Source organism: Acanthopagrus latus, chromosome 4 (assembly GCF_904848185.1).
Source record: "Acanthopagrus latus isolate v.2019 chromosome 4, fAcaLat1.1, whole genome shotgun sequence".
NCBI lineage: Eukaryota > Metazoa > Chordata > Actinopteri > Spariformes > Sparidae > Acanthopagrus > Acanthopagrus latus.
In genome coordinates this window covers 30,745,406-30,766,722 of record NC_051042.1, presented here as the reverse complement: position 1 = coordinate 30,766,722, position 21,317 = coordinate 30,745,406, and the positions used below count along the sequence as shown (strand labels likewise).

The 21,317-nt window shown below is 44.9% G+C and overlaps 1 protein-coding gene across 4 annotated transcripts in view; it reads left to right on the top strand.

Annotated features, from left to right (window-relative positions):
- Positions 1–21,317, top strand: part of fto (FTO alpha-ketoglutarate dependent dioxygenase) — a 124,542-nt gene that overhangs the window by 81,864 nt on the left and 21,361 nt on the right. The window contains exon 9 of one of the 4 annotated variants that reach the window (XR_005074738.1): positions 4,367–4,433. The exons of the other annotated variants lie outside the window; for them this stretch is intronic. The gene's annotated coding sequence lies outside the window, so the exon portion shown is untranslated. The remainder of the gene's footprint in view (positions 1–4,366; positions 4,434–21,317) is intronic. 4 annotated transcript variants of the gene reach the window in all.

Genomic DNA, 21,317 nt, shown 5'->3' with positions numbered 1-21,317 from the left:
GTGTTTATTGGAGGTAGTGAATTAGGTTTGAAACCATCACCGGAGGTTGTGTTTGAAACTTGAAAGGAAGCCCCCATAGCACAGACCCCCCCCCTCCCTCTCTCTCTCATCCCCCCCATCCTCTCTCACTCACTCTCTCCCTCTCTCTCTCTCTCGCTGTCTCTCTCTCTCTCTCTCACACACGAGCTCGCACTCTCTCAGCGTTAGCATAGTTGTCACACTGTGGCGCCGCTATCTGCACATTATTAGTTATTACTTTATCGGCTCCCAAAGCTGTCAGAAGACACCCTCCTGGAATATACAGCAGGCATAAGCCATCAGTCCTCATTACGACAGACCCGTGTGCAATTTACACCCAGCTGCCGCTCACACACCCATGACAACATGCTAATGTGTATGTGTTTTTGTGTGTGTGTGTGTGCGCATACTTCTATGCAGATGACAGGGCTGCACACATGTGATATGAGCACACCTTTGAGGGAATGCACTCACATGTATGAATGGGGCAGGGCTAATGTGCAACATGATAAAAGCATCCAGCGAGGCCTTTATGTATGCGTTTGAAGAGAGCTAAGGCTTATGTTTTTTCATGCTCGGCGCTGCTGCTCCAAGCCACCAGGAGGCAGGGACAACATTTGAAAGCTGCCGCTCAGGACAGCTCAAGTCCTGTTCAACACACAGGTGTGCGGTAAAACCCCCGGAGGCACCTGGGACAGAACAGGGCTCAGCAAGTCAGACTGGGTGAGTTACTGCATATCCCAGAGATAGAGATCAACACAAACCTCACATCACCTGAAAAAAGAACCACTTGTGTGTGTGTGTGTGTGTGTGTGTGTGTGTGGAAAGTGGTGGGAGGGATTGTAAAAAATAAAAAAAGAATTGTATCAACATAATGAATTATGTTATGATTCAGTCCTCCCATATTTTGCCCGAGGTGGCTGTCATGAACAGATGTACAAGTCAGATTCTCATCATTACTGTTAGCGTTGGAGTATGAAGATTGTGCAAATCAGACCTCCTGCACCGACATGCCGTCGGATGCTTATTACCCAGTCCTGTTGCCAGTGACTAACTTCTCCACTGTTTGATCTAGCAAAGTGGCCACATTAGCACTGACTAATTCCCTTGGCTGTGGGTTTGGAAACAGCACACGTTCTTGAGGCCTGCTGTCACACTGTGATTGTAAGAGTTGAGTTAAGTCTTTGTATTTGACCCCTCCTTTACACATTGTTTTCTTAAGAGGCATCACCCGGGAACATTTATTTACCAATCCGTCAATCACAGGACTGGCACCGGGGTTTGAAATGGGTGAGCATTATCTGCATTGACGAATAATCTTCCTTGTAGTTTCATGATTGATCAATTATTTAATCTATACAGTGTCAAAACATTTAGAAAACTACCTTTCACAATGTCCAAACCCAAAGACCTTCATTTACTTTCACAAATGACAAAGAAAAACAGCAAATCTTTATAGTTGAGAGGCTTAAACCAGAAAATGTTTGACATTTTTGGTGGAAAAAATTGTTGTTTGACCATCAACATGGTGTCATACATGCACAGGAGAGAGGAGTTAGTGCGTTTTTGTGTACTTAATAGTGGCCATTTCCGCAAATAGATATGTTCATGACTCATATTTGATGTAATATTCTGTATTTAGTGAGTAGTTTCACTTTCACTAGATGTTAATGCAGCGATACATCATTTTGCTTTTCTTCTTTCTTCAGCCATTATTGTACGCTTCATTTCTAGAGAATGTGTGCTGTGCAGCACAGTTTGTACAGTTTTTCATAAGGCTTTTTTTGTGAAGCTTTTCTCATAATTTCATGGAGGACACACTCTTAAGAAGGTCATGAATAGCAGCATTGCAGCGTACAAGTCTTTGAAGCAGCAGCGTCTCCAATTCAGTTACTGCACGAGAGACATGTCCCTATTTGTCTACTCCTGCATTATCAAGACGACGCAGGAGTGTGGATGGCCAGCAGCAACAGGAAGGATTTGCTAAGTTGCTCTTGGATAGCTGAGCCTCCATCTCACATAATGCTAAACACAATTATGCAAACTTTTTTTTTTCTTTCCCCCAATGAGAACAAGGCGAAATAATGGCTTTAATATATGCCCTTACCTCCAGCAAGTGTTTTGTATGCAAATGAGGTGGGGTTTCAGGGACGGAGAGGCGGAGTGTCTCTTGCATCCATCTTTTGTTGCCAGGCGGATTAAGGGAGATCTGTTATGGTTTGTTAACATGAGGGCTTTTGATTCGGATTGAAACGAAACCATGTGTAGAATTAGATTAAAGACAATGTGTGGTGAGTGACGGCTCAGGCATGTGCTGGACTTCACCCGCCCGTACGCCAGCGCTCGCCACTGTGGTCCCATTGTTTGGCCCGAGCTTCTGTTGTGAAGTGGGTTTTTGTCCTGTTTTTGTTCCGTAATGGACTATAATAACTTATATAAATCACATTGACTGAGCTGGAGCTCCACGGTTTGGGCTTGGCATTGATGGAAGGCCTGGTTTCTCCAGAGGACCGGCGAGCAGAAAGTCTTGTGTATGCTGAGGGAAAGTTTGAAAGTCAGCGGGCTTTAGGTTTTGACAGTGTTGTTTTGTTGCGAAGGGAGTCAGCCTGAGGTTTTCTTCTGGGGAGGAAGGTCAAATAAAGCGAGAGGAAAGCTTTGATAGTTATCTACAAACAGTGTGTTATACCAGGACAGGTGAAGATATGAAAAATATAAAAGGCAGCCGAATTTGTGTGAATTTCTTCCCGTCTCGTTGCCTTGCCTGAAGGGCTTTATTTTGATATCAAAAGAGAAAATGAGAAAAATAATGCTGGATTACAAAATCAGGCTGTTCTCATTAAAAAGGGCACACAGACATCAACAAAGGGAGAGAACATAAATAATGTCTTCTTGGAAATTCAAGCGGGAACGAGTGTGTTTTTCTGATCTTACGTGATGGTGTGTGTTTGTGATAATGTGCTCGGATGATGAATTAAGGAATCAGGAATTAGTGAGAGCACTCACTGTGTTCATTACCAGCCAGTGATGTTTTGTCAATAGCAGGACTCACATCGTCTTGTAAGCTTTGGGCTGTGCATTTAGTTACACTGCAGGGAATTGTCCGTAACCCTGTTTTACATTGAAAATAGCCCAGAGGAAAAGGGGTAAGAGGAGCGAGAGGAGGGGGGCGCAGAGAGTAACCACTGATTAATTATGCACATCCCTGATTGTGACATGCTATCTGCTGCTATTAATGGGCAAGGATAATCACTCTGGATTGTAATTTCAGCCCGCGACTTCAGAAGTGCACTGTGTCCAACATCAATCTTCATACGAAACCCGGCAATTTGCGAAAGGGAACTTCATCTGCGACTGTTGTTGAGTCTCCAACTCGGCTCTTTTTTTTTTTTTTAAAGAAGAGTAGTGAAGTGTTGAGGAGAAGTGGGGGGCAGAGAGGGTTGTTTAAAAAAAAAACAAAAAAAAAACGGTGTCAGCCATAGACAGGCAAGTTAGAACAGGAAGCCGTGATATTACTGTACACTGCTTGAGGTTATGAAAAATAATTAGAGATCTGTGTGGAAGGGGGGAAAAAATGTGTTTTGAGGTGGCATATGAAAGTTTTTTTTCGCAGCTTTTCATAGTTTGAACTTTTAATTCAGCTCTAAATGAGTGCCATTATTCTCACTCACGTGGCGTTATTGTGGAGGGAAATATATACGAGAGCTCAGGAAAAAAAAAAATATCGCATTAATGTGTTAAATATGACTTAATGAGAAAATAGCGCTCACCAGTGGATTTTGTTTTTAGGCATCACCGAAATTGCCACAGAGCCAGTTCAAGGTAGAGTATTTGCCATGAAATGTGTGTCTCTAAATGTAAATGCCTGTTTTATGTCATGTGCGTAATAACTCTCCCTATTAGAGGGAAAATATAAAGAAGATAAATGGACAGTTTATTCCCCTTTTTATCCAATTTCAGCACATTTTTTTCATTACAAACTCAAACCTTATAAAAAAATAACAAAGTGAAATTGAGCCCAGCTTCTCAGCTTTTTTTTTTTTTCTTTTGCCTTCTCCAAAAGCTTCACTGGCAGTTTGTCTAAAAGCCGAAATGAAACGAAGAATGTAATTAGAGGGAAGGGAAACTTTTAAGGGGGAATTTCTGAACGCCGGGCAATCAGAGCCTTAAAAGCAGCTTTTTGGTCCCCCATCAGAGAGTCTCCTGCCCAGCCACAGACAGTACACAGAATGTAACGGGCCCCCTTTCCACAGAGACGCACAGCGACTTACTGTTTTTTATTCCACCTTCTATGAATGTGCTTTGCTGCTGTCACACCTCCCTTACTTTAACCTCACTGTGTGGCTTCCAGATCCAAGAGGAAACCACAATACACGGGCTTTCTCCTGCTGGGAAAGACAGGAAGGGGAGCTTTGGCGGTAAGGGGGTTTTGGGTGGTGGGTGATGGCACAAAAGTAAAGAGATGAGGGGGAAAAAAAAAAAAGTCGAGGGAAGACCAGGTGTGAGAAATGGGGGGACTGGGTGTGAGAATTGCATGAAAAATAGCATGAAAAAGTCTGTCCTTTGGTTCTCTCAGGCCCACTGGCGAGGCTAAACAAACAGCCAATGCATCGGAGAGACACATTAACTGTAACTGCCCTTGATCTGGCAGTGTTTAGAGTGCTGTCGGCATGGCTAATAAACACTTCATTTAGTTTTAATGGTGCCGGCGCCTCTCCGCAGCCTTCAAAAGTACCCTTTATTTGGGTCATTTACGGCTCTTCCTCGAGGAGCACCCGAGGGACGGCAGATCCAGTCCACATCTCTGTCTGCTGGAGCACTCCAGGCCTGGGGAAAATTAATAGGGCTATCTGGGAAAAATAAATAAATGATGGGCTTTACCCCTGCCAAACAGCCCTGAGAGCTTATTAAGGCAAAGTGAAGGGAGATGGGGCAGCAGAAAAAGAGATATTAATATGAATTTTGCACCTTTTAATGTCGGGCTCGGCCTTTTCTTTTCTCAGTTTCATCCTTTCTCCTTTTTTCCCCCCCTTTCATTCCCTTTCCTCGTGCATGCTCTCCTATCTTCTTCTTGCTTTGCCTCTGTGTTCCTCCTCTACAGTAATTGTAAACACAGCAATTATGGATTGTGTGAGACTTAATTATAGCTTGTGCAGAGCCCTGGGGGAGCTTTGGCGGAATGCTGCGGCTGATAAAAACGCCAGCTCATCAGCACCCCTCCAATGGTGGCGAGCCCCAGCGAGAGTGGACCAAAGGGAAACGTTCCCCCAGGGCCCTCCCAGCCGAAGGACCAATTAGTATTAGGCGGGAATTAATCTTAACGGGACACAGCCACTCAAACAGGTCCTCCCAAGGTGAGGAGGAATTAATGTGGTTGCCTTATTGGTTATTGCTGCTGTTGTCTTTTAGGTCGCTTCCCGCTCGGGCTTAGGCGTCTCGATAGACCAGATCGTCCTGTGGTTGACATGTGTTCTTCTGCACGCCGCATCGAGACATGAGTTGGTGGAGGCTACTGGATTTTTAAAAAAAAGAACTAATCGAATCAGAGGAGAAAATGTGGCATCTAATTTTATTTATTTATTTATTTATTTATGCTGCGGCTCCGTTTGTCCTTCTCTGGAATGGCTTTACAAATCAGAGAGAGGAGGGGATAAGAATTTAAGACAGCCGCCTATAAATTCTAGAAACTGCTTCTTGTATTTAGACATTCAAAGCTCAGCTCTTTTGTCAGATCTCATCAGGAGGGGGCTCATATAGTGATCCATGCCCAGTTTGAGTATTGATTTCTGGGGAGCATGGCTCCATTAAGGTCCTGCCCGGGGGTGTGGAGGGGTCAGCAGGGGAAGTTGCGGGCTGCTGTGACCCCAGCTGCAGTTTACAATCGATTAACTCTGACTGGGAAGGGAGAAAGTCCTGGGGAAGTAAGCACAGGGCCCCACACGCGATTAGGCTACATTAGCCCTCTGGTCAGAGCTGTTCCAGAGGTTGCAGTAAGTTAATTAGCACTTTCTTATGATATCAGTGATGACAGGGGTGAAGCAGCAAGCATTGATTCGGCTTTACTCCATTTCAGCCTTGGAGACCGACCAGCAAAGCGCCGGATACTCCCAAACTCCCTCCGTCTAATCGAGCACCACGTGCGCGTCACTACCTGGAAACGATTAGTAAGCAATAACCCGTCACGACCGCTAATATGCAAACTAACCGTAAGTGTTGTTACTGATATTTAAAGCTCTGTGAAGGGCTTGGAAAATCCATGCAGATTGGATAGAGAGGGCCGCCTCCAGTATCGAGGGCCTTCCTGTTCTATTTTGTAATGCTTTCCTCTTGGATTCATGGATCATGGATTTGCATTTATGGCTTTTGACAGTTTCAAAGAGTTTGACAAAGGGGGAGGTTGCTCTTTTATGATACCTTACATACAATCTGGTTTGACACATAAGGCTTGAGATGGAGGCTTCCACCTTATGATAAGTGTGTTTCTGCCTGTGACTGCTCATTGTCTGGTCCCCCCCCCCCAACCTTCCTCAAGAGAAAACACAAGAAGCCGGCACTAATTTCTTATTTTGGCAATTAAAGTGTAAAGGTGTCAGGAGCTGATCGTCTTTGTCTCCTCAGCTTACAGTATAACGAACATCTCCCCGTCTCGTCATGTCTCTCCAGTAATCCCTTTGTTGTTCGCCTGCCATTTTCTTTCTTCTGCCTCCCGCTCTGTTCTTGTCATTCTTCTTTGCTGCTCCATCTTTCTCTCTCTCTCTCTCTTGTGCTACATCCTCTCCTGGTCTCACAGTACTCCCTTTGTTAAATGAAAGGTTTGCCAATAGATCGCTCACACCCTTTGTTCTTCCTCCTTTACAGTGCGCTGCTCTCAATATTGTTTGTTTTACCAGCAGCTAAACTGCATTACACCTTCTTTTTTCTCTTTGTCTGTATCGCTCCATCTCCGCCTGTCTGTTTTTTGCTCGGGGCCCAGCCAGGCGAGTGAACAGCGACAGATGAAGCACCTTGTCTGTCAGCAATGTTGGAGGGAATTAATCACAATTCAGTAAGTGCTCTGATGAGGATTCAGAGATGCTTGTTATAGATAGAGCCATCAGGTGTGTCTGATCCGTCATGCGCTGACAGCAGCCTCGGGCGGGACACTGAGCCAGGTATTAAGGCCTGTTTGGAGACCAGTCCTGCCCTCGGGTGCTAGTGGTCATAAGTGCACAGGACTTAAAATTAATACCCAGCAACCTGCCAAATGTGGGTTAAAATTAATTGTGGAGGGGTAGCGTTGTCAGGCGTCCGGCTGAGCAAGAACAGGCCGAATCTGATTGAAAAAAGTGTCGAAGCCCACCTGCTGCTTATTTACACTTGCAATGCACTATTCTTGCTAGAGTTGTGGAAAGTGGAAACCATGCGTTAGAAAACGTGCTTCCCGGTGATCTGCTTTGACAGTTAAATTTATGTTTTTGCACATATTGCAAATTAGCTCATCATTGGCACCGTTTGCCATCAGCTACTTTCTTATTTGGTCCAGTGGATGTGTACATTTTGAAAAGCATTGTATGTCTCCATCTACCAGTGGGCCATGATGGTAAGATCAGACATAATTATATGTTTATCCCATGACAGGACAGACTGTGTGTTCTCTGCAAGTAGGTGGAAACAATTGTTCATGTACTGGTATTTATTTATTTATTTTTAGCTCCACCAAAGAGGTTATGTTGTTCAGCCTTTGTTTTGGTTGGTTGGTCAGTACTCAAAAACCCCTGAATGGATTTCCACTAAACTTGGATGTAGGACGAGTCTTAGCCTCAAGTGACCCCATTGACTTTTGGTGTGGATCTGACTAAAGGGACAAATCCAGGAACATTTTTTGTTAATTTATCAGGGAATAATGCATGATTATTAATGAAAAAAATAAATGTGTGTAGGTGGCTGGTATCAATGAATGAGTACAATCTAATGGGGACTGTGTGGCCTTGGCAGAGGTATTCGCTCTACTGAGTACCATTCTAGTTTTGTCAATACAATCTGAATTTGTTGGTGAGTAAAACTTGGCCAGTGACTTCACTTTGTGAAGTAAGATCACTATTAATGATGTCATAGTACGTTGCCAGTGAGAAGACAGACAGACACTGAACAGTTGAACTCCTCTGCATGTTAGCGGCTACACGCAGCCATGTCTTCACATGCCAGGGGAGTGCCTCTTTTCTCCTTCTGAGAGCCAAAGTGTGTGTTATGGCTTTGTGACAAATCTCCGACATGACACAATAATCAGATAAGAGCTCAACCCTCGGGCCAGAGAGGACCGCTTGGGACAAAAGAACAGGTTGAAAAATAATAAATATCTCTAAAATGTTACAAATTATAACTGCTCTGCTATTGAGGGAGTCTACGTGATGTGCTCTTTGTGTCTGCGCCCAGTTGCACATTCCTCAGGGTAATTTACAACATCGCTCCGAGCAGCTTGTTTAATTTCAGAGCCCAAATGAAAGCGTTTGCGGCTTATTGGCATATTTTTCTTGTTAAGCAATGTTTAAGGTAGAGATAGACACGGCGGTAATTGCAGGTTTGACTGAGAGTAGGAGTTGAGTTAGCAGACATCAGCACTCCCCCCTGCCTTGGGAAGAAAATGAGAATAAAAAGATAATGTTGCAGATAAAGCATGAGAGTGGTATGTCATCCACTTAACTCCCTCACCGTTCGGGGGGGGGGGGGGGGTTCGCGCGTGGATCTTTTTTGGCGAAGATGCAAAGTAGTTTCGAAGTACGACGGGAAACATTTGAGCAGAAAATAAACAAGAAAGCAAAGAAAAAGTAACTGGGACAGAAATTAAGAATGAGGACACATTGGCCTGTAATAGCGGTAGAATAACAAACACAAGCCAAAATTAGTCTCTCACAATAAACTGACAGGGGTATAAAAACAAGCCCGCATACATGATGTGAGATTATAATGAGGCATTGATTGTTTGTCCTCAATTTCCATTTCAGTTCCTTCTCAAATTGAAGGCAGACACTTGTAAACAGCCGTACCTATGTCTTTGCTGTTCTCATTAGCTTTTCTTTTTATTTCCCCCCCACACGTTATTGAGCTGGAGGACCTAGATGAGAGGGCCCGTGTCACTTCCTGTTTGCGAGAGCGCTTCCTGTTTTTCCTGACCATGTTCTTGGTCGTCTGTTCCCGGGGCTGGTGTTTATCGCCTGGTTTGCAACCATCTGAATGTTGCAGCCGGGGTCCCTCCGGGATGTTTGTTTGTGCTGTCTTTTATTATGCCATTTTTTTTTAACTGCCATTGTGGCAAGACAGGAATGTGCCATTGCTCGCTGTTGGCTGCTGGAGTGAGAAAGCCCAATTACCATGGGTCCCAGTGCCTGGTTGTAGTTGTACAGTAGACTGGGTTGTGTGTGTGTGTGTGTGTGTGTGTGAGTGAGTGTTGGGGTTGTTCTGGTGAGCAGCTGTCCCAGGCCCCACTGGCAGTGATGGCAGGGGATGGTTACGGTTGCAGCGGTGACAGCGAGGAGGAGGAGGAAGAAGAAGAAGCAGACAGGCTTATAAGGGACTCCTCATGTGCTGTGTGCTGCCACCTTGGTTCTGCTCAGCAGCTCCCTGTCTGTCTCCCCACCACTTTTAACTGCTGTCTGATGTTGTAAAAACCTCATACGTGACGTCGCGACTGAAGTCATGTGCGCTGCTCCCAGTTTACACAGTATGTGTGGCCAATTAGAGCTGGGGTTACGAGGCTGATGTATGGATTATAGTCTATTATTCCTTCTTCCCTAATGTCGACCATTAACTGCTGTGTCATTAGTTACTTTACCAACTGTGGTGGCACAGGAAGGCACACAGTCTGTCATACACGTTTCCCTGTGGGTACGTGGCATGGGACACAGGAATGTGCCTGCAAAATGTTGACAGCATTGTGGGGAATTTTAGTAGAGTAAACCAGGAACCGCATTATATGGTTGCCATCTAATTAAAAGAAAATGGCAACTACATTAATTTAACTTTAAAATTGGCTTCTCGCAACATTTAATGGTTTGTGTTAGGATAAACAGTGTTTTTTTCCCAATAATAAATAAACAAACACATAGAAGAAACGAGAAAAAACTTGCTATAGAGGTCCAACGCTTTTCTCGAGGAAAATTAATTTAGACAGTTTGGATTCTCATCACAACTTATTTCATAGTAATTCCGCTTAGGTGCTGCCCAGAATGGCATGGGTGCTGCACCGCAGGCCGGGCTCACACTCAACACAGGAGTTTTAAAACCCAAACTGCTTTTGAAAGCATGTTGCATCACGCACACAAAGAGAATCTTCACAGATATTCTGCAAATGTTTTCAAGATTTGAAAATAATGGCACATCACTCACTACAGGGTGTTATCAGTGCCAGAGCGATCAATGCACCCCTCCTCGTGATCCAATCTATTTTGCAGTGAGGAAAAACTAAAGCAGAAGCAATGAGTCTGGATGAGAAACTCTTTAGGGAGATGCGGTCCACATGGGTTGTCTGTTCTTCAGTGAGATTTGGTGGTGAGATTTTAATTTTCATGTTAAATATGTGTCAACAGTAGTATGCTAGCTATCATTAGCATCAGGGGCTAAAATGTTTAGCAGCACTTTACCTTTCTCATTTGAAAATGTCCTTACTGACATAATCATTCATTTTTTAAACCCTAGATATCTAACACGTTTGATATCTTGATATCTTAGAGGTTTAAGACGGGATCTGTAAACCCCATCACATAACCAGATAAACTGGACCTGACTTCAGTGTAGACAAAGCTCCCAGTTGTCTCCTCTGATTTAGGGGTGAATCAGGGTTAAATCAGTCCAAAGCTACAGTTGTGTGATCCAGGCATAAGCCTTAGAATTGTAGAAAAAAAATCCTAATAAAGTCATGAAATGTGCGCAAGATTGTTCAAAACCTCAATTTAATAAGAGACACAAACATTTGAATTGTGGGTTTTGCTGGTGTTGCAGCTGCAGCGTACACAATATCCTGCGCCTGTGTTGTGGCACTGTGGGCAGTGTTGTGTGTGACACAGCATTGACTTGCTGTCTGTCTGCCTCATATCCAGTGTGGCGGCGTAGTGAGCGGTGTCTAATGGAGCCTCTGATGAATAATGAGTCCATACACTGGTAATGTTCTGTGCCGAGTAACGGCTGCATTGGTTTCTGTCCTGTTAACTCCGCTGGTGTAAGATTGATTGTGGTGTGCTCCGCAGTCATACAAAGACACTTCATTGCTTGGCAATGAAAATAAAGCTTCTCCCGCTGAAATGAAGAGCAATGGCAGTGGGGCAACAGAGGCAGACCAGCGCCAGACCCAGAGACAACCACAGCACCAGCAACACGAGTGAGTGACTGAGTGACACGCCATGAAATAGGCAGTGCTCCAAAAAGACTTATTTGTTTACACATCGCTTTCGGCTAATTGAGGTGTGGCAGAGTTTGTTATTTTTGCCTCAGTTGAGATGAACCTTAGTTGCCCCGATTAGGCCTCTCACTGTACTTCAAGATCCTCCACCAAGGCTCTCCTTCAAATTACACTTGACACTGTGAAGAAACATCTAATAGAAGTGTGTAATGGGCTCTGATGACAAACTACACGGTTGGAAGACCATGTAATCTCCCCGCAATTAATTAAAGTGCGTTCTGTGTGTGTGTGTGTGTGTGTGTGTTAGCAGTTTTTTTTTCCTTTACTCCCTTTCTCTCACGCCCAGCCTAACCAGATGCCACCAAATAACTGAAATAACATTGCCTGTCAACAGTAAAAAATGAAGACCCATACCCTAACAAAGAAAGGTACTTAGAGCTGGCAGAGGGAGGCAGATGCAGGGTTATTTATGCTCCAGTGCTTCTTCGTGTCCCGGTAAGGGTCCTCCACAGCTCAACATCTGTACCTCCACCCGCCTAATTACCCACAACACCCCTGCCCAACCGCTTCCTAGTCTGTCACCACCTCAAAGCTCGCTGGAGAGGAGCAGGGAGAAAGGGGAAGGTGAGAAAAATGTTCCCTCTTGCCGGTTTTCATCGTACGGTTTCACCATACAGCGATGTATTTTCTCACAGTTTTTCCGCCTCAGAGATGACGAGTCACAATGTTTGGCGGTGCTACCCGTCACAAAGTAAAGATTTTCCATATGTTCCAAAGTGTTTTCACGTGGCAGCTCTATCACTTGTTATTTTCTTAAAACATTTTATATTAAAGGAGATGCTCATTCGCTCCTGTTTACGCTCCCTTTGCCCTCCTTTCGCGTTGTTCTCACGCTTAACTTTTGTTATTTATCCGTTTATTTATTTCCCGGCCAAGTATCGATTCGAAGACAGAGAACAATTATGCCCATTTTGGGGATAATTCCCCTGTCTTCACTTATTTTTATAAGTAAATGAGAAATTTGCCATGCTCTATGTAAGTTTTGATGGGAGATATCAGTTTGGAGTTGCTTGTGCCATTGATTTGATTAAAGGCATTACGCATTGTCTAATGAGTTTTACACATGGCTGAGTGGTGAATAATCACCCAGTGATTTCTGACCCAGAACTCTTCTTCACACCCCCTCCTCCTCTCATTTTTCTCACTTTCTCCCCTTCTCACTCTCTCAGAGGAGAGGACCAGACACCCGGTAGCTCACAGAAGAGGTAACGGAAATCAATTGAGACCGTGATTTGAAGAGTTTTTTTTTTTTTTTTCTCCCTCTTTTCTTCTCTCCGCTCTCAAGTCAAATTGATTCCTTTGCTTGTTTTGCTTTAATAATCATTTTAGGTAAAGTGTTTGGTAAATGTGTCGAGAATGAATATGAATATAAGGTGTCGAGCCTCTTTGCATGAGAGCAGTTTTGAAAACTATAAATTTCACCCGCCCTCAAATTGTCTGGCAATTAAAGCGTATTGTGTATAATAAGCGGTGTCTCTATTGGGTGTTTAGCTTTATCGAGCCTGTCTGGAGATGGAACTCATACCTGCTGCTCTGTGAATTGCAGCACATAAAAGATGGACTGAATATGTTCCCGGGGAATATTGCCCTCTCCAAAAGACCAATCCGTCTTGCTTAGGGAGGCAATCTTAGGTGCGGTAGATAAACTAATATTTGTGTATAACCTCAGTCAGACAATACAAATGATCGGATGATTTTTCATCTCCTTATGCATACAGGGAAATATGAAAAATTGAGGTTTAGGAATATTTGCAGGGTCTGCGAGGCGGCTGGCTGGGCCCGCTGAGTGCCCTGGGCCACGCTCCTCACCAACGACTGCCGAGTGAAGAGTGATGAGAATATTATACCCGTCTGTTTCCCGTCACTCCCCATCCTCCCCTCCCACCTTCTTCATTCTCGCCTCTCACCACACTAATTCGTATGGCCACAAGATGGAGAGAGAGGCAGCGGGCGAGGTGAAATGACAGAGGGAGCAGTGCGCGGGCTGCCCCTCCGGATTGCCGTCTTTGACTTTCGCCGTCTGCCCGCCACCCATGATTGACAATCACGCTGACATAATTCTCCCAGCCCCGCTCGCTCCTCTTTATTGTCCCTCCCACCCTAAACCAACACCCTGGCCACCGCTGCCAACCACTGACACACACCCACACACTCTTCATTATCTGGCTTGTCTCTCACACTGCGGGAAAAAAAAAAAAAAACTTGTATTGGGTTCATCTGCTGATGTTTTGCAGCCCAACTACTCATCAAATTGGGGAGTTTGTCATCCTCGAGATTCAAGTTCTTGGTTCAAGATGTTGAGAAAACTACAATGCAATTTTTTTCGAAGATGACATCAGTGATCTTGAAGGACCAGTGTGTAGCATGTAGTGGCATCTAGTGTGAGGTTGCAGCTTGCAACCAACTGAACACCCCTCATGTCACCTTGCCATACTATGGATGCTAAAAACATGCAAAGCTAGTGTTTGGTTTCTTTGCTGTGGGCTGCTGTTAAAACATGGTGATGCAACATTTCAGACTTTGTAGAAGAGGATATAAAAGGTTAATTCGCAGATTAAGATTGATAATACAACGATTATTTGAGATGATATTCCATTTCCTCCCCTAAACACTTGACCTTTAAATCAAATAATCCACAAAATGAACTTTGTATTGTAGAGTATGTATAAGATACAAGTATCTTTAACAACAAGTCCTTTTTTTTGTATAATAAGCAGCTCTTGAGAGCATGACACGATATGTGTTCCACCAGCATCAGTCATGAAAAGGGCATGTTTCCCTATAAGACAGAGTGCATTCGGCTCCCATCGAATAAAACAGCCCGTTGCCCCTCTCTGTCCTTCTTCCTTGCCTTAAAAAAAAAGAAAGAAAAAAAAGAAAAACTGCTGAATCCCACAGAATCCAGCCGTCAAATGCAATTCCCCTCACCAACACCCCCCTGACATGGAGATGGTGACATTTACCCCCACGCTCCACTCTCCTCCTCCTCAGGTTTGGGAGTTTTTTATTTTTAGTTTATTGCGTCGCCTCACGCCAAAGCCTCCATGTTTTCCCTTGAAAACCTTTCTGTTTGCTCTCTATATTTCTGCATTATCTCCCTTTGCCCTCTGCTTTTCAATATGTCTATTTTCCTCCCCCTTTTGATTTCATTTTCTCCCACCCTCCCTTCCTTTGCATCTCCCGCTGTACTCTTCTCCCTTTATTTTAGCTTCACTACGGTGAAGGACCCCCACCCTCCTCCTCCCCTGTTCGTGATAAATCAGGGGTCTGAGCAGCGGCACTCGGTCAGAGGCATCAGTCGCGAGGCTGATGAGATAAGCGGCGCTCATCTCCCGGCCCTGTATGGAGATTTATTGGGCTGGGATAAGCAACAAGCTAGCCATCACTCTCAGCCAAATAGACTCCCCGCCTGCATGTGTTTATTCTTATTGCACTGCCACGACCACTGCCGCTGTCAGGGGTGGAGTAGCCCCCGGAGGCCTGCTCCGTGGTAGAGGAAGCCTAGCCCTGCTCTCTGGATCATTACCTTCTATTAGATCAAGAAAACAAGCCTCCACATTGGGGCTCTGAGTGACACTGATGGCCCAATTTCTCTCTATCTCTGAGGACCACATAGGCATATATAAAATAAGGTTATTGTTTATATTGGCTCCTCACATCCGGGTGTCACCGCTGTAGTCTTCCTTTTTCATACATTTGCAAGCCCTCCTTTTGGCGCATTGCACATAGAAGAAAATTCCTAATTATTCATGTGCTTGTCTCAGTGAAACATGTATTTCAGTGGCAGGGTCAGATGTTTGGGGGCGTTCAAGGGGTTCAAGTATGTTCTAACTGGATGTGCGTACAATGAAGGTATGATCTTTGAGTTTTGGGACAGTTCTGTACTAAACAGCGTGCCCTGTTTACTGCAGCTCTCCACAACTGTCCCATAAGTTAACTTAGCTTTTCAAAGGAGAACATAATCTTCCTCTTATTAAAAGTAGAATTTGTATGCAAATAAATGCACCGGTGTTCAATTAGTACTAATCTTACTTATAGTAGCTTAAGGTGGCTAATGCTACCTAATATTTATGTATAAGTGACAATACTGTTGCTAGTCACTGACTTTATGACTCTTCTCTTCCTGTACTATTGTTACACAGTGATTTTGTGCATGACAAATGAACATCACCATCGTTCTGTCACAAAAACATACCGTACCTCACAAGCAGGCCTGGGGAGTGGTTGAATGCACGTAAAAGGACTTGATAGTAAGAAAACAAAAAAGGGGAATAGTATTCCGTTAAAATGAAAGAAACAAAGATTACAGATAAATTCACTGAAAAAGAGGATACTAACAGGATTACAATTTAGAATTAAAGAGTGTTATACTAGTCACTATGCACATGTGCATACATTAAACACTTGAATTGTTGTAAAATGAAACTAAATATGCAAGAGTGTGTTCTAATGAAATATACATTAATATTTATATTCTCTCCTCATAATTTGCATGTTTTTGGTATTGAAGTAATCCACAAGTATTGGAAAGCATTGAAGTTACACTACTTTCATACTGCAATTCTTGGATTACGTCACTGACTCGTATTTTGTGACTGTATCTGAACACAACCAACCCTGCTTACCAGAGACATGTTTGTGCTTTCCCACTCCTAGCAGCCAAACTGCAGATGATGTCACATCTCAAAAGTAATTGCTGCTTACAAATTGCAGACAAATTTGTGCAGTGCCCTCGCCTGCTCTCGCACAGGTGGTGAATTTGCTTTGATGAAAGAAAAAGAACAGGACAGGTGATCGTCTCTTGTTGCAAATTCAGGATTGCATACTGAGAATAATGAGTGAAATAGGTCTCAGTTCACCTAACGGTGTCTTTAAGGCAAAAATGAAAGTAATTAAAAGCCATTATCCTGTAAATGCCACATGTTACCGCAATGGCCGCTGTTCAGCTGGAGCTACATTGTCTCACTCTGGCTCTTCTTCTCCAGCTGCTGATGACAGCATTAATTTCAGGCGAGCAGCAGTCTAACACATTAACTGTTGCCCGGCTGGTGTCAGAGTGCTGCAGGGCCAGGATGTGCACGTCCAGCACCCACCTCTTCCCTCCACTACCCCCTCCCCAGTGCCACAAAAACACACTCCACTCACCCAACAAGTTCTCCACAAATTGCTTTTACCCTCCTCACCCTGTGAGTGTACACGCACCCGCACACACAAACTTAGGCCTGGGCAGGGTAGCGAGGGTTCGTTTTTCAGCACTCAGGTTATATTTAATCATGGCTGGTGGATGAGGAGGCTTTTCTCTTTATGAAAGGTATTAGAGCAGCACTGTGTTTTCACTCAGCTTTACACTCTGCCCCCATGCTTTTCTTCTCCTGACCTCTGTTACCATGTGCCAGGGAGGAATTTGATAAAGTGACACCGGGCCTCCCGCTATCTCTTCCCCTCTCTCCATCTCCCATCTCTGTCTCGGATTCTAATAGTGCGTCTGGCAGGTCTGGACTACCTCTCATCTCATCAGCGGGGTCACACCTTTGGGCTGCCCTCGCTCACTCTCCCTCAGCACTTGCCTTGTCATTTATTTTGCTGCCGAAATGGCAAGCGAACCGGCAGGTCTGATTCAATCTCCTACATCCTTAGGCTGATGTACCGGACAGGGCCATCGCGCTCACGGGGGCGAAGAGGGGGCAGGGTTGTACAGCGGGAACATTGGGCCCCCTTGTCTTGCAACTTCCTGCTCCCCGCTCATCCTTTGCTCCTACCTCATTGAAGCGAAACCTTCGGGGAGGACTTCCTTGCGCCATGCATTGTTAAAACACACTTTCGTTAGCCGAGGAATCGCACTCTGACAGAATACTCTATCATTTGACTTTCCCTCTGCATCCTTATGTGACTCAGCCCGACCCTAGTTGATCTGTACTACTTCTACTTAAGGGCCCCATTCTCTTTGATCTAACTAAAGTTACAGAGGAAAGTGAGAAGCATTGGGAAAGCTCCAGCAGGGGGGTTTACATGCTCTTTCAACACTTTGAGAAGCAGGGGATGCTCTCCATTCTGCTTCATGTTGCACCCGGGGATTCTCCCCACTTCACTAGCATGCATCAGCAGACACTTGGTCATTAGGTAGATTGACAGTGATTGTCTGGCCTGCAGAACTGAGGCAGTCTCTGCTCGCCTCAGATGCCTGCTTTGAAATGCACACATATAGATTTTGTGTGGGTGAACAGAATTAACAGAAAACGTTACAAGCGAAGGTAATCGATAATGGTGTGAAAGATGCGGCGGACAGTGTGGAAATCACATTTTGGACAGGCTGCTACTCCATAATTGATTGGTTGTAGCTTTAAGCTGCCGCAGATTTTTATTTTTTTTTTTCTGTAATTTAAGGACTGATGGTAGGTGCCTCACTGCTGCTTGTACACTTGAAGTGCTCTAGCACCGAAGAAGGTGAAAGATGCACTGTAGAAAATTGTGTTGAGTCAAAACTGAGGTGCCTCCGGAGCAAGATTTACAACCAGAACTTGGCCGATTGTTGTTTTCTTTTCCATCGCTCAGACAGGCCCTTATTTTGAGAGAGCGGGGAGAATGATTTGCTTTTTTTGTGGTTCGTTGTGAGTTGGACATGCTGAACAGCGTCTTATATCTTTCCTGTTAGATACAGCACTGCCTGTAGTTGTTGTTCCTTGACCGAAGGAGGTCAGTGATAAAATGCATTTTTGACACCTGAGATTGAACTTGATCTGCTCTGCTTTAGCTTCCTGTCCTGTGTGCTTTTGTAGTGCCTCCGTATGTGTGCGCATGCAGAGTGGACAAGAATCTCGAGGAGGTCGGGGGCTGTCCTCTATTATTCATCAGTGGTAATGAGTGAAAGGAGCTGGCTGCATCTGTGGACTTATTGATCTTGTCCTCTGGTTTCGTGCCTCAGCTCCGGTGGGGGAGGAGAGGAGGTGGTGGGCTCGACCCAGACGTGCACCTCTTCTCTGGAGCCAAGGGAACATGCTCAGCCCCCTGTTTCTTTTCCCCTGGTTGGCTGACCACCTGGCACTGAGACATTAGTGTCTCATTGTTTTGGATTGGAGTGCCTTGTCTCACCATGATGAGACTTAGGCGTAAAAAACAGGGTTCATAATGAAAGTTCATGCTACACAAATTACAGAACTTAGATACAGTGATTGACATTCAGATATGCACTAACATGTTGTGCATCTTTTCATCAATGTTATAAACGCAGAATCCGGCTCACCTTGTGCTGCTGTACTGCTGCAATCTGTCAACTGCACAGGACCCGTCAAATGCAGCAGCTTGATCCAAGACTTTGTGGTGGAGACAGGTCTCTGTGGGCACAACAGTCTCTGATTTCATGTCGTTTGGCCAGCCTGAGTCCCATTTTGTCCATCTCCTTTTACTGCAACCAGACATCAGCCAGGAGCAGCCTTAAACCATGCTTACTGCGATTCAGATTGTCCAGCTGGTCAGGCTGGATGGTGGAAAGACTCAGTGTGCCCTGGTGGTCTCAAAGTCAGCTTGTCCATCCTTGCTGTGTTTCAGCATTAAAGCCAAAAAAAAATGATGGCTAAAAATGTAACGCAATTTTGAGGAGCTACCAGCCGCTGCATCCTCACGCACCCCCACTGCCATGGGAACCTTAAGTGTTATAACATCTGTGATCACACAAGATCTGTCTTCTACTGCTGTTGTGAAATGAAGAAAAAATCAAATCAGGCGATTCTCAGGTTTTTCCTTTTAATATCTCATCGTGTTCCTTGGGCATATTAATAACTGTCACACAAAATTTCAGTTTTAGCCCCTAAAACGTTTGCAGGTTGGTTGATGGTTAAAGTGCGCTGCCTTCATTATATGTCCTCTATGAATAATGTTAATTTTGGAAACAGTCAGACAAATAAAATGTTGCTGTGTGAGATGTTGAGTTTTATATAGGATGTGTAAAGACCATTTGGCAATAACCCTCGGCTGGCCCACTGACCATTCCCTATACCCGAACCTTGCAGAGGCCTCCCTCTCGCTCTCCTGGCCCATGTATTTCCCCCACTCCACCCATTTTACTGCCTTAGTGCACAAACGCTCGCAGCCTAAATTGGGCCGGCCCCCTTTTAATACCACAGAGAGGGGAGAAGCAGCCATTATGAATTATCCTTAATTACAGCCATTTCCTAAACTAATAAAGCTGCTAAATCTTTACTGCAAAGGTTAGTTTACCCAGCATGCATAAAAACCACTGCATCATGTGTGTCTGTCTGTGTGTGTGTGTATGTGTGTGTGTGTGTGTGTGTGTGTGTGTGCGCACATGTAGGTGTGCGAGCTCATGCATTCAAGCGTACATGCTGGTGATTGGTGTGTGTAAAGAGTGTGTGTGTGTGTGTGTGTGGGCGCAGGAGAGCTGGCTGGCTGGCTGGCTGGCTGGCTGGCTGGCGGCACCCATAGTCCCATTAATTTCACGTGGGCTCCCTATCACCAGCCACAGATGCCTATAGACACGTAAATGAGTCTCCAGCGAGCGGTGGGCCGCCTCAGCCAGCCAGCTCGGGCCTAATGGACTGGAAAGCCAGCGTATGTGACGGCAGGAGATGAGGGCCTTATTTACACTGGCAGACATTAGTGGATGGACGCTGATTCACTGATTAACACGTCAGCCTCCCTCACTTCCCAGCCACCACCACCCCAACGCCTCCAGCAGGTCTCTTCATCCTCTCCCTCTCTCCTGTCAAACCCCTACACACATAAATATGAAGGTACAAAAAAATCTATACGCAAACATATCCTCTTCCTCTTGTTTTCTTCTTCCCTGAACTTCCTGCTTCACTCACATGGCCATACCAGCAGGCACACACACACACGAAAAGACACACACACACACACACACACACACAATACCCAGAGCTGGAAATGCATGGTGGCAGGTTGCTGAGAAGGGGGAAGCCATCTGTGAATGATAGCTCCTGCGGAAAGATAATGTTTCTCATGCAGCGCCGACCGAGGCGCTGATGGAGGAAGATGACTTTTTGAATGGTTAAGTGGGTAAACGTTAGATCGTGGCCACAGCGCTCCCGTTCGCCTCACCCGCCATCAATCCCTCCCCTCTCCCCTCTCCTCTCCCCCTCGCTCTGCCTTCCTCTCTCTTCTCCGTCTACGAGATTGTTTATTGAAAAGGCACGAGGAGGCAGCCGATAAGAGAGGCAAGGCTAATGCCATGATTTGTGTCAGTCACGCCGTACAATTTGTTACAATCGCGACACTTATCACAATATAATATGTTTATTCTGGTCAATTAAGTGGCGCAGGAAGGCTCCTGCATTTGAAGTGTCACATGCGAGATGGGACGGGGTGAGGCCGATCAAAGGAAATGGAACTAATCTAATTGTGCAGCATCTCACGCTGCTGCCACCTCCGTGGCCATTGCCATCGCCAGTGATGCATTTTGGGAGGAAGGAAGGACATCAATACAGGTTTACAGGTACAGCAGGAGCTGTTTGGTTTGACAGGCTTGTGTTTATACTTAAACTCCAGATACCAACAATTGTTGCAAATGTATGCACGATGCAACCCAATTTATTTCAGTTCAGAAACTTTGACACTTCTTGACTTTGCGAACACACACAACCACACTTGTCTTTCACCAGATTCAGACTTTCATTTCCGTTTGGCACATACTGACGTAGACATTACGCATACGCCGACGCACAGTTATGCTTACCATACACCGACGTCACAAAACTTGGATTCACAACCACGTGTAGGCCTTCAGTTCACGCCGTGTTCATTCACTCACACGTTGGCAAGACCCATTTCCCACGCACTAACACAAACACCACAGAACACAATAGGTCAAGTGTGACAGAGATGAGGAGTGCACTGT